General features: G+C 46.2%; 1 protein-coding gene across 1 annotated transcript in view; it reads right to left on the bottom strand.

Moving 5' to 3' along the window:
- The window catches only part of ABCA1 (ATP binding cassette subfamily A member 1), a 767698-nt gene that overhangs the window by 259205 nt on the left and 480661 nt on the right, over positions 1-27832 (bottom strand). The window lies entirely within an intron of this gene.

The following is a 27832-nucleotide window of genomic DNA, read 5'->3' as shown; positions in this document are numbered from 1 at the left end:
GTCCATTCTTTAGTGCAAAATGGAAGTCCACATTAACGATTGACAAGACATGCTGGCTATCTTTTGGCAGGGGTGTAAATCTGAGAAGCAGGACACAAAGAAGTAAACACTGGCAGCCACGATGAGGACACTCCGCCAGTAGCATAAATCTCTGGGATAATGATACAAGCTAAAAGTTGGCAGACAAACAGAAGCACAAGAAATAAAAAAGCAACTGTTTAAATACACATTGCATGATTAGACATAAACACTCTCATGCACTGCTCATGTCAATTCAGTGACTAGTAAGACAGATTTACAGTTCAGAGTCTGCTACAGAATCCATCTTTGTTACAAATTTGCATTTGAGATCCTGCTACAGATTCCAGCTTTATTAAAATTTGCAGTTGAGGACCTGGTACAGATTCCATCTTTGTTATATCAGAGGACAGGATAAGTCAGATAAGTACTCTTCCCCAGCTTGACAAATGTTTTTATCTGTATGCAGAGCACAAAACACAGGAAGTGGTACAGAACCATTTAATACCAAGAAGTCACTTTCCCATGCTATCCCACCCTCCTACACCATTGTGTACTTTAAGTCACTTGGCTATGTCTCTGTGAAGAAGCATAATCAGAACAATCTGAAAAGAGTAAAGTAACCAATAAGAAGGAAAACAATGACAGCAATAGCTTAGGATGAGTTATCTAGCCATGGAATTACTCATGGATCTACTTTCTAGATCCTAAACCTATGCAACAGCTGTAATGTTAGTTCCCAGGGTGCAGTGGGAAGCAAAGCTCCCTTGATCAACTTAAAAAAAAAAACAAAGCAGACTATGTTACCAGTATTCAAATTTTGTGCTAGAATGTGGACCCAATCTATGCAACAAGTATCTTGCTAACTTTCTAAAGATACAGTAGGAAGCAACCATACACCAAGCGGGTTGAAACAGGCACAAGCCAGCACCTATGAATTAAGCATTTATTAGGGGACTAGTAGGCTCTTTTTTATTTTCAGGAAAGGTCCATTGCTACCAATGAAGAACCACAAAACTATAAGCAGAGTGTCCCCATTCTGACAGAGCATGTGCCCTATGAAATAAAACCACGACAACCAAAAGGGAACCATGCAAGCTAACAGCAGACAGAAACCAACAGTGAAGGTGAACTTCGCAGTCTTGAAGATGTCGATACTTTACATAACAGTGGCTCTCTAAAGAGGAGTTTGGGGGGGGGGTGGCAGTGCTAGTACAAACCAGCCACGCAGTCATCACATTTAGGTTATCCCTGCCAGGGTAGCCCTCGGCCAGCCCGGATACCAGAGACTTCGTATTTCTGCGCCGGTTGCCGTTGCTTGAGGATTGACGTCAGGTCGTCAGTAGTATAAAGTAAGGCAGTCAATGCCATTACATCAGTTTTTCTTGCCCTAACCAGTCAGGAGCTCCTAAGTAGGAGGCCGGGGTCTGGCGGAAGCAACCCCACCAGTGGAAAATAAATACCAGTAAGTCCCTCGAAAGGAAAGGAGAACAACAAGTTAGAATGGTAATAAAAGGAGAAAGAGAAGAAAGGGGGATGGAGGGGGGGGCAGGACTGCAACAGTGAATACACTCGAACATCTACATTTATGGTAAGTGTACACAAAGTACAGTTTTGTACCTACCATAAATGTAGATGTCCGATAGGTATGCAACTGCAGTCCTTACATATGGGTTGTCCTGCCTCAGGCAGCCCTTCAGTCGGCCGGATTCCAAAGTCTGGGTCTGGCGTCGTCTGATGTCGCCTCTTCCCCGACGTCAGAGCGACTGGGGTATAAAAGCATCAGTCGACACCATCTTCTTCAGTGTTTCTTGCCCTAAATGCCAGGTGCCCTCCAAAGAAGGCTAAAATTAGAGACTGGATAAAAAATTCCAGACATGCACAACAGTAATAAACAGATACACCATAACAGGTTTCCCCAGCTAATTTGGAAAAGGGAAGTGGACCCAAAAAGGATAATTTACAGAGGGGTAGGAGGGAGGAAAAACCTGACTGCAGTTGCATATCTATCGGACATCTACATTTATGGTAGGTACAAAACTGTACTATGTCCTTCAAGAATGCAACTGCAGTCCTTACATATGGGTTGAATACCATAGCCAAGCTGGGGGTGGTAGGATTTAAGATAAAGATGGTATAGCTAAAATGCCCTGGACTGCCGAAGCAAAGCCTGCTCGGGATCTGGAATATAAAGGCAGGTTGTAGTGTTTGGAAAATGTATGCACGGAGCTCCATGTAGCAGCTTCTAGAATGTCCTTTGTAGCCACCCCTCTTAGAAAGGCTGTGGAGGTGGCTATAGCTCTGGTGGAGTGTGGCCTGATATTGGCTGACACATCTTTACCATGGAAAGAGTAACAGAATCTGATGCAGTGTCCAATCCATTTTGAAATTGTTTGTTTGGAAATTGCCTTTCCTTGTACTCCAGCAGCGTAAGCTACAAATAGTTATCAGACTTTCTGTTGGCTTTTGTTCTGTCCAAGTAGTAGCGCAATTGTCTGTGTAAGTCCAAAGTGTGCAGCAGCTTTTCTCCTTTATTTTGAGGATTGGGAAAGAAGGTAGGCAGGTGAATTGCTTGATTTAGAGACACCCTGGATTGGTTCTTAAAGAAACTCTGTCCTGATGAAAAATGAGAAATTGAGGTACTGCCATGAGGGCCTGTATCTCTGAGACTCTTCTTGCTGAGGTAATTGCCAACAGGAAAACTGTTTTCCAGGAGAGAAATTGCAATTCTGAAGATGCTGCTGGCTCAAAAGGAGGCAGAGTTAATTTTTCCAACACGAAGTTGAGGTCCCATGCAGGCACTGGTGGTTTTCTGGGAGGTTTCATATTCTTAATCCCTCTTAGAAACTGTCTTAGCAAAGGATGTGAAAACACAGGTGGATCACTGTTGTATTTTGCTGAAATTGCTGAAGCGTGTATTTTTATGGAAGAATATAAAAGGCCATTATGTAGCATTTCTGTCAAGTATTCTAGTATCTGTGGGATGCTCATTTCTGATGCATCCTGACCCTTGCTGGCATTCCAGATGTTGAATCTCTTCCATTTGGCTGAGTAAGTTTTTCTGGTGGAAGGTCTGCGTGCTTCCAGTAAGATCTCTTGAACTTTCTTGGAGAGAGAGAGATATGGGGAGAAGTCATGGAACCCTCCAAGCTGTCAGCTGTAATGTTTGCAGGTTGGGATGAAACGTGCTGTAATTGTGCTGAGTCAGAAGCAGAGGCCATTGAGGCAGGGGCCACGGCTTGGTGCGAGTTATGCTCCTTAGTAATGGATACCAGTGCTGTCTTGGCCAGTCTGGAGCTATCAAAATGCCTTTCGGTTGTTCTGCTTTGATCTTCAGTAACACCTTGGTCATTAATGGTAGAGGCGGGAATGCATAGATTGTTAGAGAGTTCCAGCTGAAGGAGAGAGCATCCATTCTCCAGGCTTGAGGATGGTGTGTCCTCGAGCAGAACTGCTTCAAATGATGATTGAGGTGTGAGGCAAAGAGGTCTATGTCCGGCCTCCCCCATGCATGAGTTATTTGTGAAAAAATGTCTGGATGCAACATCCATTCGTGCGGATCCAAGATGTTTCTGCTTAGACTGTCCGCCAGAACATTGTCCTTGCCTGGAACAAACTGGGATTGCAACTGTATGTTCAGTTTCAGGGCCTTTTCCCAAAGCGTCATTGTTAGCCTGCAGAGGGGGTAAGAATGAGTGCCTCCCTGTTTGTTTATGTACCACATAACAGTGGTGTTGTCTGTCTTTATTAGCAGTTGACCTTGCTGAAGAAATTTTCCGAAGGCCTCGAATGCATGAATCACTGCCAACATCTCTTTTTGATTGATGTGTAGATGCACTTCCCGGGGTGCCCATTGCCCTTGAATGCATCTGCTCTCCATGTGCGCCCCCCATCCATGATCTGAGGCGTCTGTTGTAATGGTTTGGCTTGTTTGAGGTTTGTTGAAAGACATGCCTTTGTTTAGCTGGCTTGCTTGTGCCTACCACAAAAATTCCTTTTGTAGACATGGAATGAGTGGAATAATTGCCTCTAAGTTGTGGCTGTGTTGAGACCATAAACTCTTTAGGTACCATTGTATTTTTCTCGTGTGTAGTCTTGCCAGTGGAATCAGAAGAATGCAAGATGACATGAAACCCAGGGCCTGCAGGATTTTCCTTGCAGTCATCTGGGTGTGCTTTGCTAGGCTTTTGAAGTAATCTGGTAATTGTTCTTGTTTTTCTTCTGTGAGAAAAGCAATTTGTGAGTTTGTGTCCAGTTTGGCTCCTAGAAAAATTATTTGTTGGGATGGCAGTAGTCTTGATTTTTTAATGTTGACTGTGTATCCCAAAGCTTGTAGTAAGTGAATGACATAGTTCAAGTTTCTTATCAAGGCTTGCTTGCTGTCCGCTTGTATAAGGCAGTCATCCAGGTAAGGGTATATTTGTATCCCCTGGAGTCTGCAGTGTGCAATTACTGATGCCAGGCATTTCGTGAATACTCTGGGCGCAGTAGATAAGCCACAAGGCAATGCTGAGAATTGATAATGCTCTGACCCTGCAAGAAATCTGAGGTATCTTCTGCAACTGTGTCTGACTGGGACATGCAGGTATGCCTCCTTGAGGTCCAGAGTAACCAGCCAAGACCCCTTGCCCAGCATGGGAAGAAGTTGCTGTAACGTCAGCATTTTGAATTTTGGCACAATGAGAAAAGTGTTTAGAGCGGACAAGTCCAGTATAGGTCTCCATTGCTTTTCTTTTCTTGGAACAAGGAACAGTCTGGAGTAGAATCCCTGGCCTTGTTCCTGAGGAGGAACCTTTTCTATTACTTTGATTTGTAGCAGCTTTGAAACCTGTATGAGTGCCTCTGCCCTTTGATTTTGTGGCAGGTTTGGCATGCCTTGTCTTGTTGGTACGGTATGGAAGTGGAACCTGTAACCTTTGTCTATTATGTCCAGAATCCATTTGTCCTTTATTAAAACGTGACAATTTCTTGAAAATAAGGATAATTTTCCGCCTAAAGGTGCTTCTCTTTGAGCCTTGGTCGGCGGTGTCAAAGTCAAGTCATTGTGATTGTCCCTGTGGAGCAATAGAAGTCCCTGCGCCACTTCTCTGATTAGTCGGTTGCCATTGGCGGCCCCTGTAGGAGCCTCAGCCCTCTACCTTGAGCACGCCTGTTTTTTCCCCTTTGGAACTTGTCAGTGTCTGGAAAGGACCAATTCTTCGAGGGCCAATTCCTGCTGAACCTTGGTGGCTGAACCTGGAGGAAATCTTTGACTGTTAGTACTGATTTAGCCTTTTCCTCAATTGATTTCAACACATCCTGAGCATTAGCACCAAATAGCTTGTGTTTTTCCAGAGGTGCATCTAGAAGCTTTACTTTAACATGATCTGGCAATGCCTGTTCTTTCAACCAAGCATGTCTACGAATGACAGCCCCTGTCATAGCTGCCCTACATGAAGCTTCCAATGCATCATAACCACACTGTAGAAAATGACTGCTAACCTGCTGAGTATTATGAACCAAATCCTGCAAGGCCTTTCTATCTAAAGGTTCAGGAGAGGCTAACTTTTTCTGCAAATCATCCATCAAGAAATCCTGATACTGAAACATATGAAAAAGACAGTTAAGTGCCCTCATGGCAAGGGTGGTTGAGGTATAAACTTTTTTGCCCCACCTCTCCAGGGACCTAGATTCCCTGTCTGCGGGCAAAGGATTTTTGGCCGTGGAAGTGGCCACTCCTTTGGGCCCCTGAGAAATAGTTTCTAGATCAACAGAGTGGGCCTTAAAGAGATGTTTATGAGTATCAGGAACCCTGTAATATCTGTCTGGCTTGACAGGAGCAGGAGGGAGAGAATCAGGAGAAGCACTCAAGTCTGAGTACACATCATCCAATACATCTAACACAGGTGGAATAGCTAAAGGCCTGTGCTAGGGTAACTTAAGGAAAGTACGAAGCCTTTTCCTGGAGTCGGAGAAATCCTGGCCCTGCCACTGAAAATGCTCTCTCATGGAGTGGAGAATTTCCCCGAAAGAAATATCCTCAGGAGGAGAGGCAGAGGGAATAGATTCATCAGCATCAGAATCCTCGTATGCCTGGAAGGATTCTTCCTGGGAATCTGAATGACCTGAGTCGCCAGAGGCTTCATCTGAGGAAAAGGTATCTGTCTGCTCAACCCTAGGCCTTTTGTCTGCAGGCGGCTGAGAACCCCTGTCTGGATGAGCCTGAGAGCCTCTGATTAATGAAATAAGATCTGCAGCTAAAGGCATGATCTGTTTATCAGAAGTGGGACCCTGAGAAAAAGATTTAGGAGGGTGAGACTTAGCCTGGTTGGCAGCCTTAGCATGTGTGTAGGCCTTGATGGACATAAACACCGGAGGCCTAGCTGCCCCACGTGCAGGAGTAACTTTGTCCACCGGTATGGTGTCAGGCAAAACTTGGGTTTTGGTTTCAGGAGGAAAATCAACAACCAGCACCGGGGAAGCCTCCGGGACCGAAGTGTGCGGTAAAGCGGTGTTGTTGGTCTGGAGCGGTTGAATTACCGCCTCCGAGGAGACCGATGCACTCGTGGTAGGTTTTGGCGTGGTGGAAGTCGCGGGCCGAGAATGTCGGTCCCGGTCCTTCCGTTTTTTGGAAATAAGTGATGTCGGTTGTTCCGACGGCATGATATAGGAGTAATTTTCCCCAAAAAAGTCTTCAGCAAATTCTGCCCAGCGCCTGAGTGTGCGCTTATTAAAGCAAGCACAGGCAGCACAGGCCGAGACGTCGTGGTCCGGGCCAAGGCAGGGAAGGCAGTAAGAATGGAAGTCCTTATGAGGTATTTGTTTACCACAAGACAAACACTTATTAACTTTTGCAGTTTTATCTGACATCGGCTGAGGCAAGAAAATGTTCCCCAATGGGGTAATTAGCTTTTTGATGACTTCGGTAACTGAAAACACAGGAGCTGACCGACCGGCACTTGCGAACTGCTTCTGCTTCGGGCACCGCGCGGCAAGAAAGACTGAAGAAGATGGCGTCGACTGATGCTTTTATACCCCAGTCGCTCTGACGTCGGGGAAGAGGCGACATCAGCCGATGCCGGACCCAGACTTTGGAATCCGGCCGACCGAAGGGCTGCCTGAGGCAGGACAACCCATATGTAAGGACTGCAGTTGCATTCTTGAAGGACATCTGTACTATGTTCTTCTTGTTTCACTGTTGCAGTCATCACATTTGGGTTGACTCCCAAAGCTGAGCAAAAGGATGGAGGCAGTCAATGAAACTAGGTGCTGGGTAGGATTACCTGCAAGACTGCAGAGGCAAACCCTGCCCTGGATTTGGAGAAGAGAGGCAGGTGGTAATGCTTGGTAAAAGTGTGAACAGAAATCCAGATGGCAGCCTCCAGGATGTCCTTGGTGGGACTCCTCTGAGGAAAGCCACAGAGGTGAAGGCTGCTCTGGTGGAGTGTGTCCTGACCCCCCTGGGGGGAGGCTTTCCATGCTGTTTGCAGCAGAAATGGCTGCAGTGTGCTATCCATTTGGAAATGGTTTGTTTGGAGAAGGCTTTGCCTTCTGCCCCAGTAGCAAAGCTAACCAGCAATTCATCAGACTTTCTGAAGGATTTAGTCCTGTCTAGACAGAATTTAAGTTGTCTGTGTGCATCTAGAGAGTGAAGAATTCTTTCCCCCTTGTTCTGGGGATTAGGAAAAAAGGTGGGCAAATTAATGGATTGGTTGAGAGCCACACTGGACACCACCTTGGGCATTAAGGATGGGTTAGTTCTGAGAGATACCTTGTCTGCATGAAAGATGACGAAGGGTTCCACAGCCATGAGTGCTTGCAGCGCAGTGACTCTCCTGGCTGAAGTGATGGCCAGAAGGAATGCTGTCTTCCAGGAGAGAAACTTTAGCTCTGCAGAAGACGTTGGTTCAAAAGGGGGCAGGGTGAGCTTTTCCAATACAAAGTTAAGGTCCCAAGCTGGTGTTGGTGTCCTTCTGGGTGCCCTCAAATTGCTAGCCCATCTTAGGAACTGTTTGATCAAAGGGTGTGAGAAAAGGGGCTGCTCAGTGGGAAAATGAGCAGAAATAGTAGAGGCATGACATTTTTACACAGGAGAAAGAGAGGTCACTGTGTAGTAGGTCAGCTAAGTAATCCAGGATGAAAGGGAGGGAGGGCTGTGCCGTATTGGCTCCCTTAGCCTGGATCCAGGTGCAGAACCTTTTCCATTTATCAGCATAAAACATTCGGGTGCTTGGACGTCTGGCCTCACAGATAACATCCAGAACCTGTTTATTGAAGTTGGCAAACTTGTTCGGGGTTAGGGAATAAGCCAAGCTGCCAAACTGAGTGTCTGCAATTGGGAATGCAAGAACTCTCCTTCCCTCTGGGTCAGGAGGTTTGGAATCCAAGGAAGATGCCATGGGGATAGCGAGGACAGGCTGTGCAGCAAGGGGTAGCAGTGCTGCCGGGGCCAGTCTGGAGCTATAAGAATAGTCCTTGGTTTTTCCTCCCTTATTTTGAGCAGTACCCTGGGGATGAGAGGTAGGGGAGGAAAGGTATAGACCGATAGATTGACCCAGGGGAAGGACACGGCATCCGCTTTCCAAGCCATGCAGTGATGCTCCCTGGTGCAGAATTTGCAGAGCTGATGGTTGGTGTGGGATGAAAAGAGGTCGACCTTCGGAGTTCCACATTTCTGAGTTATTAGGGTGAAGGTACTTCTGTTGAGTTGCCAATCGTGTGGGTCCAGAAGATTTCTACTTAATTAGTCTGCCAGAGAGTTGAGAAAGCCTGGTAGGAACTGTGCTAACAGGTGTAGATGCATGGCAGAGGCTGTGTGCCAAAGGCTCATGGCCAGCCTGCACATAGGGTTGGAGTGAGTCCCTCCCTTCTTGTTGATGTACCACATCACAGTGGTGTTGTCTGTTTTGATCAGGAGAGCCCCTGGAAAGAGAAGGGGCTTGAAAGCTATCAAGGCGTGCTGCACATCCATCATCTCTTTTTGACTGATGAGCAGAGGGATTTGCTGTGGGCTTCATTGGCCCTGTACCCACCTGCCATCCAGGTGTGCACCCCAAGCGTAGTCTGATGCATCTGTGTTGAGGGTCTGGATGGCGGGGGGTGGGGAGAAAGGCATTCCCTTGTTGTGGGACCATGCTGTTGCCCACCAAAGAAAATCTTTTCTGAGGCAAGGAATTATAGGTAGAAGAGATTCCAGGTCTTGAGAGTGTTGGCACCAAAGGCTCTTTAGGTACCACTGAAGTTTCCTCATATGCAGTCTGGCATATGGAATGAGTAGTATGCAAAATGCCATGAACCCCAGAGCTTGCAGGATCTTCCTTGCAGTTAGCTGGGGCCTGGTGGCTAGCTGAGAGAGGCAGACTGTCAGGAAAATTTGTTTCTCTGGAGTAAGGTATGCCATCTGGGAAGCTGTGTCCAGGCTTGCTCCTACGAATATTATCCTTTGGGTGGGCACCTGTTTGGATATCTTTTTGTTGATTGTATACCCTAGGGAGGTTAGTAGAGTCTTTACAAAGGTCAGGTGCTTGCGCCTGAATAAGGCAGTCGTCTAAGTATGGATAAATCTGAATATTTCTTTGTCTGCAAAAGGCAGTGGCCGGAGCCATTCATTTTGTGAAATCTCTGGGAGCAGTAGATACGCCAAAGGGAAGCGCAGGGAAGTGAAAGTGTTGAGATCCTGCCCCGAAGCGGAGATATTTCCTGCATGATTCCCTGATCGGAATGTGGAGGTAGGCCTCTTTTAGACCTAGGATGGCTAGCCAAGCATCCTTGGACAGCATGGGTAGCAGCTGCTGAAGGGTGAGCAATCTGAATTCTGGGATCACCAGGATGGTGTTTAGAATGGATAGATCGAGGATGGGGCACCAGGTGCCCTCTTTTCTGGTCACCAGAAAAAGGCTGGAGTAGAAACCCTGGCCTATATGTTCTGGAAGAACGTGCTCTACTGCCCCATATAGAGAGCAGGGAAAGGATTTGCTTTTGAGCCTCTGCCCACTGATTTGGTGGTAGATCTGGGAACCCTTTTGGGGTTTTAAGGGTGTGGAAGGAAAATCTGTATCCCTGAGACACAATGTTCAGAACCCAGTGGTCCTTGGTAATCGTGGCCCAGGTGCTTGAGTGAAAGGAGAGTTTTCCTACTAGGGGTAAGTGAAGGTGGGCAGGGGAGGGGATGGAGGAGATGAGTCATTGTGAGTTTTTACCACAAGGGGGTGGCTTAGAACTCTCTGGTTTTGAAGTGGAAGTAGTCCACTGCTTAGATCTCTGCATTCCCTGGGGCTACTGTCTGGGGGGGGTTTGCTTTCATGGGGCCTAGGCTGGGCCGGTTTACTGGGAGCAGGAAAGGACCAGTGTTTGTAGGGACAATGCCCGCTGAACCTAGGGGGCTGGACCTATAAGAAATCCTTAACTGTATGCATAGATTTTGCTTTTTCTTCCATCTTTCTTAAGACCTCTTCGGCCTTAGTGCCAAATAAGTAATCTTTGTGCAAGGGGGCATCCAACAATTTAGATTTGACATGCTCTGGCAGGGGCTGTTCCTTAAGCCACGCATGCCTTCTAATGACAGATCCAGTGACTGCTGCAGGAAAGGAAGACATTTTTGTTTAAGGAGTTCCAAGATATGTTGCTGAAATTTCAGTATATGGAACTGACAATTTAGTGCCCTGATAGCAAGAGTAGCTGAGGTGTATACTTTCTTACCCCATCTGTCCAAAGCTCAGGAATCCCTGTCTGAGGGGGTGGGGTTCTTAGTAGATGTTGCTTTAATTCCTTTGGCCCTTGAGAAATGACCTCAGGGTCAGCTGTAGGATTTTTAAAAAGATATTTGTGGGAGTCAGGGACTTTATATACCTGTCTGGTTTTCAGGGAGCAGGAGGAAGGGCATCAGGAGTCAAGCTGGATTTGTGGAAAACATCCTCCACAACATCCATGACTGGGGGAATGGCCAAAGGTCTGTGTTGTGGAAGATCTAGGAATTCCTTGAGTCTCTTTTTAGACCGAGGGTAGTCCTGACTCTCCCACTGGAAGTGCTCCCTTAAGGTATGCAGGGTTTCCCCAAAGGAAAAATCCTCTGAGGGAGAGGCTGAAGGAATGGAATCCTCTGCATCAGAATCCTCATAAGAGGAGACAGGTTGCATCTCTTCATATTCAGATGCATCAGATTCATCTGACTCTTGTTCAGACAAAACTACAGGGGACAGATTTTTTTTCCTTTTAGAGGGGGTAGCTTGGCTTCCCCTGATCAGCATGATAAGGTCTTCCACCATTTTAAGCATTTGAGACTGAGGCAAGGTAGCAGGTGCCTGACAGTGGGTTGTCGGTTTCTTGGGTGTGGTTCGTACCCTGGGCCTAAGAAACTCAGTAGTTTTAGAAAGAACGGGTAGTCGTGAAAGAAGACGTCGGTTTGTGTCAAGATTCGATAGTGCGAAGGACTTCCTCGGAAGCCGCTGCCTGCTCAGTGGCTCTCGACCCATCCAAGGTTGAGACGGCCGCAGGATCCTTAATCGAAGAAAAGTTTTGCGGCATACCAGACTCCAAAAGGGTCTCGATAGCGGCCTGCGAATCAACAGAAGCGGGCATCACGGGCTGCGAAAGCACCTCACTGAGGACCGAAGAACTGATGACTAGCTTAACGGAAGTGTCGTCGGTAGGTTTTGGACCTGTGCGGTCTAGCTCTGTCTTTATTTTTATGTTTTTTTGGAATATCTGCTGTGAGATGGCTTACCGAAGCCATATCAGAATTTGAAGACTGTAAGCGAAAAAATATGGCCACAATAAGGGCCCGACGACAGATAGTTCTGGCATTGAACAAAGCACAGAAGCGACGAGGGATGTCGTGGTCTGGGCGTAAACAATTGACGCAGTAAGAGTGGAAGTTTCGGTGTGGTATTTGTTTTCCACAGGCAAGACAATTATTAACTTTTTCTGACATCGGTAGACAAAACTCAGGTAGCAGCCGAACGGCATTCATGTGAACTGCTTCTGCTTTGGGCTCCACTGCAAGAAAGACGGATGTAATGGCGTTGGCTGCCTTACTTTATATATTACTGATGACCTGACGTCAGTCCTCAAGCGACAGCAACCAACGCAGAAATATTAAATCTCTGGTATTCGGGCCGGCCGAGGGCTACCCTGGCAGGGATAACCCAAATGTGATGACTGCAACAGTGAAACACGAAGAACATCAACAAGAACACAAAAATGTTGTGGCCAATGTTAGAACTCCTGCAAAGATGCAACAGTCAATAGGAAGGTGGAAAATCAGTCTTATCCTAGTTATGATGAGGGCCATTAACCACGCAATGGGAGCCCTTCTGGAAGAATTGAAATACCCACTCAGTGAAGGCATTGCCAAAATGAACCCGGGCTACAAAGGCAATGCCACAGGAAACCTGGAGAAGATTAATACATAAACAAGCACAGAAGCTGGGTGGTAAATGTGAGGGAGGGGATTATTAACACAACATGACAACTAAAACAGGAAGAACAGATCAGATACACACCGTAATGGACATCAGCAGGCAAAAAAAAAAAAGTTATGTACTCACCGTAACGATCCATCCGTGCTGTCCATTTTCATTCTTCTTCAACTGATGGGTTCGGATCCGAACCATCTGATCCAGCTCGGCTGTTACAAAAGCTCATGGCAACACAGAACTCTTGAGCTTCTCCCTTACCCAGAATGCATCAACCCCAATGACCTCATCTTGTTTGCTGGCTATAGCATAAAAAAATAATTCTTATACAAATAGACATAAATGTAAACATAGAAAAAGCTAGACAAGGCTATATCTGGCGCTTTATAATGTTTAGAGTATACAAAATTTTCCATATCCACTCACTCTTCCACAAAAACATAAGGATGGGGGGGGGGGGGGGAGCTGAGGAAGAATGAAAATGGACAACACAGATGGACCGTTATGATGAGTACATAACTTCATGATGTTGTCAGTTTTCATTCTGTCCTCAACTGATGGGAAAAAGTACCCAGATACCTAAATCCTAGGGTGGACTCAAGGAAGGATAGGATCCTAAGCACTACTAAGCCAAACGATGCTTTACCTCTGGAAAACAAATCCAATTTGCAATGAGTGATAAAGGTATGGAGGGAATCCCAAGTTGCTGCTGCACATATTTCTTCCATGGAAGCTCTTAAATGAAAAAACTGAGCAAGTTGCTATGGACCTGGTTGAATGAGCACAAACTTGCTTTGGTAAAGGGATATCTGATTTGTTGTAAACAAAAGAAATACAGCCTGTAAGCCATCTGGCTAAAGTGACTTTGGATACTGGTTTTACATCAGCAAATGAAACAAATAACTGATATGTAGTTCTGATGTCCTTTGTTCTATGTGAACAGAAATGCAGCTACCTATGAACATCCAATAAATGTAATAAATATTCGCCCTTGTTTGAATAAGTTGGAAAGAAAACTGGTAATTTGATGGACTGGTCAGTATTAGACTCTTGATACTATTTTGGGCAAAAGATGCATAATTCATAATGTAACTATCTTTATGAAAAATTAGATATGGGGGCTTCACCGATAAGGCTTAAGTTTTGGAAGCTCGTCAGGCAGAAGTGATGGCTTCCAAAAACAAAGTTCTCCAAGAAATAAATTTAAAATCGCAGTCACATGCAGGTTAAAAGGTGCATGGACTAAGGATTGCAGTACCAGATTTAGATCCCATGGAAGAGTAGGATCTTTAAACTTAGTTTTTAACAGACGTGTGCCTCATAAAAAGGTTTTACAAAGTTTATGAGAAGTGAGTGAGGAACCATCATATCCAATATGGAAACTAGAAATTCTTGTCAACTGAACTTTAACTGTTGAAGAACTGGCTTCTTGATTAAAAAGTAGCATCAAGAAATCAAGAATGCTATGAATTGGGGCAGAAAAGGGTTCCACATGATTTTAAAGTGGCCAGTGTACAAATCTTTTCCATTTGCTAGCATAAAATTTCCTTGTATATGGTTTAAGGGAAGATAACAAAATCTGGCAGACAGGTGAAGAGAGCACAGGTTGTCAAGCTATTACTGGAAATGGAGAAACCAAGCTGTCAGCTTGAGATTGGGGAGGTCCAGATGTATCATGCCTGTTGGTTGAGACACCAGATTAGGAGATGGGCCCACAATCCAGTGTTGATGAATTTAATGAGGCCACAGGAAGGGGAACCAAATCTGTTAAGGCCAATAAGCTCCAATGAGGATGACTTTGTTCTTCAACCTCGCAGCTTTGGGATCAAAGGAATTGGGGATAAGCATAAAGCAGATGGGGGGACCGATTGTGGAGAAGAGCATCCCTTGGAGATTTCCCCTGTGGGGGGATTAGGGCAAAATAGCTGTTGCACTTGTTGTTCATGGGAGATGCAAAGAGATCACAGCAAGGCTGGCCCCACTCTCGGAAAAACATTTCCGCTACATTCTCGTTGAGGGACCACATGTGAGGTAGTAGTATGTGTCTGCTCAGTTTGTCTGCTAACATGCTGGACTTCCCCGGAATATGTGTTTCTACAAGAAAGTGGTTGGAGCAGATCTCCCACTGTCAGACCCTGAGCGCTTCTCGACACGGAGGTAAGATCTGGTTCCTCCTTGTTTGTTGATGTAACAAACCACTGACATGTTGTCTGTTTTTATCACAATTGTTCCTGAAGGGAGAGCATTATGAGTGCTTGCAATGCTAAAAGCACTGTTCTCAACTCTAGGACACTGACATGCAAATTGGCCTCTTCAGGGAACCATGTGCCTTGGACTGTCTTTCCCAGGTAATGCCCCCCCTCCCCCCCCCCGCCAAGCTGGGGAGCATCTGTGGTCACAATGACCTTGGGCTGAGAGGGGACAAATAAACAGCCTTGTAGAACTTCTTCTGACTGAATCCACCACATTAGATTCCTCTTGCATATACTGGTGATTCATACTGGAGCAGATAAAGGAAAATAAAGTATTGACCATTGTGAGGCCAGCATCCACTGAATAATTCTCATATGAAATCTGGCTAAGAGTAGTAATGTTATTGCTGCCGCCATTGATCCCAAAGCCTGAAGAACCAAGCGAGCTGAGATTCTGGTACTGCAAACTATCTTTTTCACTTGTGATCTTATTGTCTGAACTCTGGAGAGGGGAAGTGAGGCTATAGTTGATTTTGTAAGAAAACATCAGGGAGGAACCACTCCTTGAAGGCTGTGTATAAGCCAAGGCACCAGGGTATTGTATTGTGTTTAATGAAGACGTGTATTTTATTTCTGAGTGGTTACTACCTAGTATTTTCTTATATTTCATATTTTTTCATCATGGTTTGTCATTATAGTTAATTTTGTGTCAAACAGTTCACCTATGAACTCTACACATTGACATTGATCTAGATGAGACTTTTTGTAGTTTATGGTTATTCCTAGTAGGGCATATGTCTGGATCCCTTTTCCTCTTGCCATAATAAGCTGATGCCTGGTTAGGGCAGAGATGTGCCAATCGTCTAAGTATGGAAACACTCAGAATCCCTGCAGTCTCAAGTGAGCTGCTACTACCACCATGCATTTGCTAAACACCCTGGGGGCTGTGGTGAGACCAAAGGGTAGAACCCTGAACTGGTAGTGACTAGCTCCCAGCCAGAAGTGTAAGAACCTTCTGGCTCGCTTGTTCATCTTTATATGATAGTATGCATCCTGAAGATCTATTGAGCACATCCAACTGTCATTTTCCAATAAAGGAAGACTGGACTGAACTGTGTCTTTCGACCAGATTTGTTCAAGATGCTGAGATCTAGAATCGGTGTCCAGTCCCCTGTTTTCTTTGGCAAAAAAAAGAACCTTGTACAAGTTCCAGATTCTATCTGGTCTGGGGGACATCTTGGATGGCTGTTTTTTTTTTTTTTTGCAGCTTTTGAATTTGAATTGCTCTTGTCTTCTCTGACTGGGTGGAACATTGGGGAATTTCCTTGAATTGGGAGGATAAAGGGAAAATGGTACTATATAACCTCTGGAAATCATCCTCTGCGCCCAAGTATCTGTTGTTATTTCTAGCCAGGCTCTCTGGTGCAGGGACAGAAGACCCCCAATTGCCTCCAGAGGGGGACAATCGGACCTCCTTTCAGGACAGCTGAAAGGGTTTACCAAAGAATGATTCTCTGGACTCTTGGTTCTGTGAGCCAGCTCTGCCACAAGGATGGCATCTTTTGTTTGAGTTCCTCCCTCTGCCTCTGGGGGATCTTCTTCCACGTGTGTCCTGGAAAGATCCTTGGGATTTATTGAACTACATTTTACCACTGCCTCAAAGATTCCTTAAAAAGGACGTTTAAGGAGTGAAGAAAACGTATTCCTAAGAAGAAAGGATCTTTCCATCCTTCTCACACCTGGACAATGTGTTTTTAACCTTGGGGCCAAAAAGAGACATGCCGTCAAAAGGAGCACTGACGAATGAAGACTTACAGTCTCCACAAAAATCACATAAGCGCATCCATGAGTGTCTCCTAATGGCAACATTGGAACTTGCTGCCCTTGAGGTTCCTTCTGCTACATTAGAAATGAGCCTCGTGGAGGAGCTGGATATCGACTGCAGGGTAGCCAACTGAGAGGTGACAAATGCCTTCACCTCTTCAGAAACGGATCCTGAAAGAGTGTCTGATAGCTCCTTCATCAGGTCCCTCTGTAGTCCTGTAAAATGTGCCAAATAGTTCAGTGACTTTAAGGCAAAAGTCGCTGAAGCATAGACTTGCTTCCTGAATCTGTCCATCACCTGGGACTCCTTGTTAGGGATGAACAGAGGAACTTTCTTCTGTAAGTTCCTTCTTAGTGGCTGCCACCACGACCATGACATCAACAGGCACACCCTTAGACAAAAGATGATTTAACAGACTTCCTGGGCACTGGCTCAATGGTGTCTGATCCTTCCATGCTCACCGACAGAGCAAGTTAATAAGCACGTTGGAAGGCGGGGTCACTCAAGACACAGATGGGTCTGTACCGAAAGCCTCCAGGAGTACAGATTCCTCCAAAGAGGGGTTGCTTGGCTTCCAGCCACCTCTCTGTTTCAGGATTTCTAGGATATCTCTGAATGAGATATCACCAGGAGGTGACCGTGGGGACCCTTCGCCCTCATCAAAATCTGTATCTTCAGTGACAGATTCAGGGTAATCTAAATGCTTCGGATTGCATATTTTCTTCTTAGGGACCTCCTCAGTGGGGTACTCTGGGAAGGTGTCAGAAGAAGTGGGGATACCCTGATGGGAAGCCTGAGGTTTCAGTACCAGCTGTCCCCCTGGAGAGGAGAGTTGAGACTACAGAAGCACAGATGGTACAGATGTAGACAGAGGATCTCAGGGGGAAGGCACCATCTGAGTCAGGGGTGCAGACAGGTGTGATGCCCGTGCATTGGCCCAGTAATCAAGGAGCTTCAATCCTCACCACTAACACCAGTGAGGGCCATCCACATTGGGAAGGATAACAAATACACACACAGTAAAGTACAATTTCCCTTAAGAGCACACAAAGATCACAGTCAGTCTGGGGCTGGTTTCTCCCTTTCTCTCCAGGTCCCCAGTAAGACTCCCCACTAGCAAAGCTATAGAGTGGGGTCCTTCTTAGCCAGGGTACCAAGCCAAGTCCTCCAAGCACTCTCTCTGTCCAACCAGTGCTTCGTGTCCTGCCCAAGTAGCTTAGACACACACACACACACACACACACACACACACACACACACACACACACACACACAGACAGACACACACTTTGAGATATGATTTATACACAACCACACTGACACTCCTGTGGAAGGCTGGCACAGGTTCACTAGCTGTGCCCCTTCTGTCCAGCTAAGATAGTAATCACAGCCACCAGGACCCTTACTTATCAGCTACTAAAAAGGCCCTTACCAAAGGGTGTCCAATTATTACTGTGCAATATTATTATCCAAATGGTAAGTGTGACTGAGCAGAAAGACTTATTTGGATTGGCTTTGTACCTAAAACAGCCACAGTTGAAAGGTTTAAAATATTTAATAATAAATAATAAAAACACAAGACAATACTTACTACACAGTTCTAGTCAAGAGTTCAGTGATCACAGGAAAATGCTTAAAATAATACTGTAGAATAGTCTGACATAACAATAGAAAACAGCTAGACTAAACTTACTATTTTCTATCTATTTCTAGGAGAAACACTAAAGTCTAAGATCCTACTTACAGACAGAGCAAAACAAGTGCAGTTCTGAAGACAAATGCAAAAATGCTCTCTCTCTCTCTCTCTCTCTCTCGGTCTCTGAGAAAGTAATTTAAACTGATAATACATCCTGCTGACTCAATTTAGATTACATCATTATTAACAATTCTCTGGTTTCCCAAGCTAACAGAAACTCTACATTAATCTTTCTTAGTAAGCTTGCACCTGGTCAGGAAACTACAGCAATTAAAGACATTATATATGTAAAATCTAGCAATCAACTCTAGTCTCAAAACAAAAGAAAGAATCTGCTGGTTCACACACCACGGCTCCGAGCCATGAGATCAAAACAGCCATAAAATACTTGACTTATCAGCTTTCTTACAGCATAGTGCACTGTTGTTACATTTTTGAAGTTCAACATCCAATACAGTCTTTTCACATTTAAGAGAACAAGCCTGTGGCTTATATTAATATTCACAAATGACAGAATTATCTGCAAAATTCTATCTAGCTAGGCTGGCAGCCTTCACATATCTTCACAACAGGGCTCTCTCCATGACCGCAAAGGTGGACCACCCCCGGTGAGGGATAGGACCCCAGATCCGGGAAGGCAAGTCTCTGATCCACTGTCCCAACCTGCCCTGAGAACAGTCCTCCATAGGCTGATGTCAGAGATGAACTGACCACTGCCAAGTCTCTGAAGCATACAGCCAATTCCAAAAACCTCACAGTTGACAGAAGCCCTTTGGTAGAGCTGTAAGAATTAGAAGTTATGTACTCACCATAACGTTCCATCTGAGTAGGTACTTCATTTGTCTGCAACCTGTGGGTCTCGGATCCGACCTCGGATCCGACCGGCAGCTTTTCAAGCTTCAAGATCCGAGCTCCTAGCTCCTCCCGTCTACCCACAATCCCCTGTCACCACCACACTACCTCAGATCGGTTTTGCTGTATCACCTGAAAAAACCTGTAATAAACAGGTTCAGATATTCTCAAGAATCATAAAGATCCTAGAAACCCGATACAGGTTAGTGGATGGTAGGGTGGTTGCAGACAAATGAAGTACCTACTCAGATGGAACGTTATGGTGAGTACATAACTTCTAAATCTGAAGTAGTTACTTCATTTGTTCTGCAACCTGTGGGACAGAGTCCCCAGGTACCTAAACAAGGAAACCTGGGTGGTCTATGGGAGGATATTCCAAAGCACCGCGGAGCCAAAGGACGCCCTGCTTCTAGATATCATGTCCAGCTTATAATGAGAAATAAACGTATGAGCAGAAGACCAAGTGGCTGCTGAACATATGTCGTCCAATGGCATCCTGGACCAGAAGGCTGCAGAAGTTGCGATGGACCTTGTGGAATGTGCACGGATTTTGAATGGGGTTGTTTTGCCTGATGCCTTATAAGCCTGAAAAATACATTGACAAATCCAATTAGCCAGTGTCACTTTGGATATAGGTTTTCCCATGAATGAAGGCGCAAATGACACAAAGAGTTGATCAGCCTTACGAACATCTTTGGTCCTGTGCAGGTAAAAACGCAACTGTCTATGTACTTCTAGTGTATGCAACATGTATTCTCCCTTATTTTGAAAATTTTTGAAAAACACTGGCAGATTGATAGTCTGATTGATATTTGCCACAGATGCCACTTTTGGTAAGAAAGAAGGGTTAGTCCTGAGAGACACTCTGTCATTGTGGAAAATAAGATAGGGAGGTTTCATGCACAAAGCTTGGAGCTCTGAAACCCTTTTAGCAGATGTTATGGCTACCAAGAATGCTGTTTCCCAGGACAGAAATTTAAGGGGTACAGAAGCTGCAGGTTCAAAAGGAGGTTTCGTTAAGGCTTGCAGAACAAAGGTTAAGTCCCAAGGGGGAGTCACGGATTTCACTGGTGGCTTGAGAAGGAAAACGCCACGCAAGAATGTCTTACACAATTCTGAAGAGGCTAGAGATCCTAATCTGTCTCCCACATGAAAATGAGATATTGCTGCCAACTGTACTTTAACTGTTGATGCACTGGCCCCTTGTTCAAAAATCATGGACAAAAAATCCAAGACTGTAGGAATCGGAACAGTAAAGGGGTTGAGACCTTAAAGGGGTTGAGACCTTGGCTGTTAGCCCAGATAGAAAATCATTTCCACTTACTATTATAGATTTTCCTGGTGGACGGTTTATGAGGCGCTACCACAATAGCTTTCACTGGTGACGAGATACCGGGAGACCTTGCCATTAGTGGAACTGGATCAACCAAGCCGCGAGCTTGAGGTTTACCAGGTTCGGTGTTGGGCTCCCCGTTGGGTGCGATATCAGATCTGGAATGGGATCCAGGATTAAAGGGGAGGAGAGACTGTGAGACCGCAGGTATGGAAACCAGATTTGACGAGGCCAGAATGGGGCTATGAGGATAATTTTGCTCCCCAACCGTGCGGCTTTCTGAATGAACTTCGCCATGACCGGAAGCGGGGGGTAAGCATAGAGTAGACCGGGAGGCCAAGCATGAATCAGAGCGTCTCTGGGGCTCTCCCCTTCTGGGGGAAGAATTGTGAAGAACTCGCTGCATTCTGTGTTTTGGGGAGTAGCAAAAAGATCGCAGCGAGGCCAACCCCACTTGTGGAAAATTTCCTTCGCAACTTTCAGATTGAGAGACCACTCGTAAGGACTGAGAATTACTCGACTCAATTTGTCCGACAGAATGTTGGATCATCCCGGAATGTGCGTTGCTATCAGAAAGCGGTTGGTGGATATCGCCCATTCCCAAACTTTCATGGCTTCTCGACAAAGAGGGTAGGATCTAGTTCCCCCTTGTTTGTTTATATACCAGACCACTGACATATTGTCCGTCTGTATTGCAATCGTTCCTAGAGGTAGAAGGTCTTGGAGAGCCTGCAATGCTAGAAGCACCGCCCTCATCTCCAGAACATTTATGTGCAAAGCGGTCTCCGACAAGGTCTACGTACCTTGGACGTTTCTGCCCAAACAATGCCCCCCCCAGGCGAGAAGCATCCGTGGTTAACGTGACGTGGGGGGGGGTCACAAAGGGTCTCCCTTGCCTGAGTTCTGGGGAGTGAAGCCACCAAAGGAGGGATTCCCTGCAAACTCTGCTCAGGGGGATAGGAGTGTTCAATGGGTGGAGTAACAGTGACCATTGAACTTGGAGTGTCCACTGTAATATACACATCCTTAGGCGAGCATGGAGAGAGAGGCCGATAGCCGCTGCCATCGAGCCTAGTGCTCTCATGACTAACTCCGCCGGCGGAGCTTTGGTGTGAAGAAGAGCCAAAACCTGGAGTGAGAGGCTGGACAGCCTGTCCGAGGTCAAGAAGGCCCGAGAAGATCGGGAATCTAGCCTGGCTCCTATGAAATCTAATGCTTGCACAGGATGAAGAAAAGACTTTGGTATGTTGACTGAGATGCCCAAGCTGTCGGCAAGAGACAGCACATAGTCTCTCGCGGTACAAAGTTGATGCCTGTTGGTTGCTGTGAGGAGCCAGTCGTCTAGGTACGGAAAGACCCTGATGCCCTGAAGCCTCAGGTGGGCCGCAACCATTGCCATGACTGTGGTGAACACCCTGGGGGCTTTGGTGAGTCCGAACGGAAGGACCCTGAACTGGTAATGACTGGCCCCTAGCCGGAAGCGGAGGAACCTCCTGGACCGTCTGTCCATTAGAATGTGGTAGTACGCGTCCTTGAGGTCTATAGAGCACATCCAGTCGTTCTCCTGCATTAAGGGGAAAATAGATTGTAGAGTGACCATCCGGAATTTTTCTTTGGGGACAAACATGTTCAGGGCGGACAAGTCTAGAATGGGCCTGAGGTCCCCCGTCTTTTTTGGCACTAAAAAGAACCTTGAGTAGTAGCCCAATCCGGATTGGTCTGGGGGGACCTGCTGGATGACTCTTTTTTCTAACAAATTTGAAATCTCTACGGTGGCCGCCTCTCTGATTGGGTGGGAAATCGGGGAGGCGACCACCTGAGGGAGGACGAAATAGGAAGGGAATTTTGTAGCCTCTGGATATAATTCGGAGCACCCATCGATCGTTCGTGATGGACTCCCACATTGACAGGTGCTTTGTTAAACGCCCCCCGACTGTCTCCAGAGCTGGACAGTCGGGTAAGCCCTCAGGGCTGCTGCGCGGGTCTCTCGGAAAAAGGCTCCCTAGACCCGAAGTTACGCGGTCCCCCTCTGCCTCTGGGCCGGCGTCCACCCTGCCCTCCTCTGCCTCTGGAGGGCGCGGAGTCCGAAGCTGGATAGGATTGCTGAGACTTGCAGAACCACAGCTTCTTTTACCCCCTCTGATTCCTTGAGAAGGAACGTTGGGGGCTCGAGAAGCGGACTCCGACGGCAGACAGCGTCTTCCCGTCCTTCTCGCTTTGGACTAGTGTATCGCGTACAGTCTTGCCAAAAAGCAAAGAGCCGTCAAAGGGTGCGTTCGCGAAGGACGCCTTGAAAGGTTCCGCGAAATTACAAAGACTGAGCCAGGCGTGACATCTCAAGACAACACCTGCACCGCTGGCCCTTGCGGCTCCCTCCGTAGTTTAAGACAGTAGTCGCATGGACGTAATTGAAATGGACTTGAGAGTGGTCATGCGTGTCGAGAACACGGTTTTGTCCTCGACCGACATGGACTCAGGTGGAGCTGCAGTGTATTCCTTGATCAAATCCCGCTGCAGCCTGATGATATGCTCCATATAATTCAGCGCCTTCACGGAGAAGGTTGCTGAAGCAAAGGTCCGCTTCCGTATACGGTCCAGCGCCCGGGACTCCTTGTCCGGTGGGTGGACCGTGGAGCTCTCCTGGGAGAGTTCTCTTTTAGTGGCAGCAGCCACCAACATTGCATCAACTGGAGACCCTTTGGCCCAAGCCTGCCTGTCTGAAGGGGGGCTAAGGATTTTATCCGGTTGACATGGGATAGGCTCCACGGTATCGGGTTCCTGCCAAGCCCTGGTAGTCAGGAGATCTACCAGGGGATCTGCTCGTGGGGACACCCAGGAGGTAGATGGGCCCACTTCAAACGCCATCAGAAATACAGACTCATCCGAGGAAGGTTTTTGGGCAGACCACCCCCCTAATACGCAACATTTCCATGATGTCTCCAAAGGAGACATCCTCGAGGGGGTGACCTTGGGGAACCTTCCCTTTCCTCTAAGTCCGTATATGTGGTGACGGACTCGGGGGAGTCCATGTGCCTCCTTTTACACGTCCGTTTACGAGGCACCTCCTCTGTGGGACTATCAGAAGAGGGCTTGTCAACGGCCTCTTGTTCATCCGAGGGAACCAACTGGAGGGTCTGAGCAGGCTGTCCAGATGGAAGGATGATGGAAGTTAGACCCGCATGCAGTGGGGGGGGGGGGGCGGAAGGATCCAAAGCCCGAGTCGGGGACCTGGAAGACCTCGACAGTACCCTCTCCACTACCTCGAACGCCGAGGGAGAACTACTCTTTTCCGGCCCCGAGAGCAGTCTCCTCGGCTCCGAGATAGGGATCGGGGTCAGAGCCGAAGCCATCGGATCCGACAGGGAGGTGCTCTCCGACATAGGTGGTGCCGAAGATGCACCCGCTCCCACGGATCCGACACACAGCCCATGGCCCCGAGAGCTCGGATCCGAGATACTCGAGGGTATGGTCGGCGTCGAGAAGGCTTGGGCCACCGGCGCCGACAAAACACCTGCTCCGAAAGGGCCTGGATCCGAAGACTCCAAAACCCAGATTGAAGAAGGAGAAATCGGGGCAAATATTGAAGCTGCACTCCCCCCCTGTGGAGGGGGGGGGGCAGGAGCACCCCCATCTGCATTTGGGTCTGCAAAAACTGACGCATCATCCTATCCATATCGGCGTCGGAGAGAGACCTAGTAGATCTAGAGGAGGTCGTAGAGGCGGGCCTGGAGGGCCGCCTCGACGACCTCGAGGGTGATAGGAGCTCCTCCTCCGGCTCCGGTGAGAAGGAAGGAGATCGGAGCCGAGAAGGAGAAGGTCCGGACACCCTCGGAGGCAATTTAACAATTTTTGAAGGCGGAGCCGAGGGATGAGGCTCGGCTCGCCTCTTGTGTCTGTGCTTCTCCCTGTGCTTATCCCTAGAAGGAGAAGACTGAACTTCCTTCGTACTCAAGGCAGTAGTGGGAGGTTGAGTCCCAGCCTAAGTCGAGGGAATCAGGGGTGTTGAAGCTACCTGGGTAGCCTGCACCTTGGAGGGAAAGGAGGAAGAGGCCTCCTCCGGGGGAAGCAATCCCGCCAGAATAAGCCTGTTCCTTCTGTCCCTCACAGCCCAGGGGTTGAAGGCTGCGCAAACCTGGCAGTCTGAAGACAAATGGGCAACCCCCAGGCATATAACGCACTGAGTGTGGCCATCAGCTGGGGAAAGATTATGGCCACACCCAGTGCACTATAGCTTTATGGCCTTCGGCCATTTTCCTGACACACACACTCACACGCCCAAACACCTAGGGGAAGGGTTAACTGAATAAAAAAACGCAATCCCGAAAACAAAAAAGGGCAGAGAAACACTCACAATACTTTCCTTTTTAAGTTTTAAAGTTTTAAGAAAATCTCTGAAACAAAATTATTCACTTCCCTGTCTAAGCTCAGGAGCTCTTCTCAAGATGCTTGTTATTCAAGCCGCGGCTAAAACGATCTGAGGTAGTGTGGTGGTGACAGGGGATTGTGGGTAGAGGGGATGAGCTAGGAGCTTGGATCTTGAAGCTTGGAAAGCTGCCGGTCACATCCGAGGTCGGATCCAAGACCCACAGGTTGCAGAATAAATGAAGTAACTACTTCAGATAAGTTCTGAAATTACAAAATTACAAACGTGCATTCCCAAATACATGAACACCAAAAGCCTTAATCAGCACCCTAAAAGGAATCTTGGCTATAATCAGACTGTCTTTTCACTAATTACGAGACGTAGCTACTAACCTTGTAGAACTGATGCAAAGGCAAAGCTGATCAGCTTAACTCCACAGGTCATACTTGAGATGGCAGGCCGAAACAAAACCCTAAATGACACAGAAATGTCCTAATCCCCCTTAGAGTTAGCACTAGTGGTTGAGCTTTATAAGATTCAAGGTGCTCTTAAGACATGTGTTCTCTTTCATCCTGGGGGGTCTTGCATTTGCCCAGCTGAATTTGCCATACTCATTTGTTTCTTCAGGTAGGAGTTATCAGCCCCAACATGGGATTTGTGGGGACATCCTACAGAATACAGAAACTAGGCAAACTGAAGGACAGTCAGGCCAATGTATGGTTGTAAGGAGTGTTGTTAAGATTGCCTTTTTTCCCTAACAGTATACTGATGCTCATATATCACTGTGAAAAGCTTCCTGAAGGTTTCACCAACACAGAATGCTCAGTGCTGGTACCCTTACTGGTGTTGTCTTCCTGAAGCCATCATCTCATTGCCCAAATTCTTTCCTGATGCTCTTTTACTGATCCTAGGCCCGTGAGATATTTTTTTAATCTTCCATGTCTGCAGTGAAGTAGAAACATTGCAGTTTTCTTTCTTTGTTTGTTTCTCTCTCTTTTTCTAGGTGCTTTTTACCCCATGCCTTCCAACTATGAAGCCTTCCTTAATCAGACTCTGTCCATTTGCTCACTCCCAGAATTACGCCAGTACAGTGTAATGGCAAAAGCTGTCGAGAAGAGCTGTTACACAAGCAGCCTTGAAGGATAGTTGTGTTCTTGCCAACATCCCTGCAATGAGTGCACTTGTATGGTGTAAACCAACTCCACCCCTGGGGGGGATGAGCTATTTGCATCACTGTGGAGACCTACATGACCTTCTTCCTGTGAATGCATTCTTCTGTACACTCAGTAATGAATGTTACCATCAGGCAAAGGCTTGGTTAGCCGTACATTGACCACCAATATGTGCCATTGTCTCTCCTCCAAGGGATAGTGGTTACATGCATCTTGCTCCATCCCACCATTCCTCCCTATCATGGTCAAACTCATCCATCCCTGCCAGCTGCATCAAGCACCCAAGCCTCTAGTCCAACTTGGGTCACCTGGCCATAGTCAGAGTTTTATCCCTCTATACTACTGAATCTAGTTCTGACTGCAGGCTTTTTTCTCTATGCTCTTCAGCCTCTGGAAGAAATACAAATGCAGCTTGTTTGCAGCATGACCCAAATCTGCTTGCTTTGATCAAAAGTGTTCTGCAGGGAGGCACTATTCCACACAAATCTGGCTGAATCACTCTTAGCCTTGGATTCCATTGTCTTCCCATGACCGTTTTCCTAACTTCCAATTGCATTATTTTAATTGGCTGTATACCTGATTACTCCCATGGAAAGTGGTTTTTAGGTTAGTGCTGCTCTCTCCTGCTTGAAGCAGACAGAGCCATTTATATGTAAAAATATCATTTCTGAACTATGTGAATGCACTGGTTTATTGTAAGTTGTTTTTCTTACATTTCTTATAACTTGTATAAATATAAATATTTTTTATTTTTGTAAATCTATTAAGTATGTATCTTTCTAAATGCATTCAAGTGTATATTCTGATACTTAGTTGGACATTAAGAACTTAAGAACTTTTTTCAAAACTCTGTATCACTCTACATGTTATGTTCTGAAATGATTCCGTTGCTTTGTAATACTTTGTCACTGCGCCCAAGGAATGGCTGAAAAAAACTCTTAACAACTAGCACACCTACCAGGCTAGCAAACAATTATTTATTTATTTACTTACTTTATTTACTTATTTTATTTTACATTTGTTGACTGGGACAGTCCGATTGGATATATGTCCATTTTCAGCGGAGGCCCGGGGAGAAAAGCTCCAGATAACACAGACAGAACATAACAGATATGAGTCAAACATATTTACAAAGCCCTCTAGTAGGTACTCACAATATACACAGTGTGTAACAGTATGCAAAAAACAACAGGTTGCAGCAAGCTATTATGAGCAAGAAATGTATACAATATTAATTTAAATAAGGCATTGAATAAGTAGTGATGAATCAGGGTTAGTACAGGGACAAAACCAGTGCTCTTTAAAATACTGTTTGAGGCCTTTTTGAAGAGACTTAAAAAAGGTTCGAGGTTAAGGTTAGATGGAAGTGAATTCCAAGTTTTACCAATGATGTTGGCAAACAGGGAGTTGCTGGCTAAGTTAATGGCTCGGTTTGGGCCAACAGTTTATTGGATGATCGTAGTTGCCTTGAATTACTGTATAGCTTTATGATATTTTTGAGTGCCGGAGTACTTTCAGGGTGGTACAGAATTTTGTGTGCTACTGTAAGCTGATTGAATAGAAGTAGGCTAGGCAGTTCTAGCCACCTGAGAAGACTGAGGTTTTGACAGTCATGTGTCCTATATGTTGAGCCTGTGGCAAATCTGGCAATATGACTGTAACAGTGAGAGAGCTTATTAAGTTCAGTTTTGCTCAAACTGGAGAGTATGGGGAGGCACAAAGAAGGGTAGAGAGTAGGTGTGAGCGGGTGATTGCAGTCCTAGCTAACAGAGTTAGAAAAGGTTTGCTTCTGTATAATGAGCCAAGCATCTTATTAATGTTTTTTATATTTTTATTGATATGCAGATCAAATTTGAGATTATTGTCCACTATTACTCCTAAATTTGAGATTATTGTCCACTATTACTCCTAAAAAGCTTAGTATGGTCATCTGGAGAGATAGAGGTACCGTTGTTGGATGTTATGGAGAAGGAAAATGGGGTGGATCTA

This window comes from Protopterus annectens, chromosome 4.part0 (genome assembly GCF_019279795.1).
Source record: "Protopterus annectens isolate FY-2018-M chromosome 4.part0, PAN1.0, whole genome shotgun sequence".
In the NCBI taxonomy this organism is placed as follows: domain Eukaryota; kingdom Metazoa; phylum Chordata; order Ceratodontiformes; family Protopteridae; genus Protopterus; species Protopterus annectens.
Note: the sequence above shows the minus strand (reverse complement) of the source record. Positions and strands in the feature narration are given on the sequence as shown.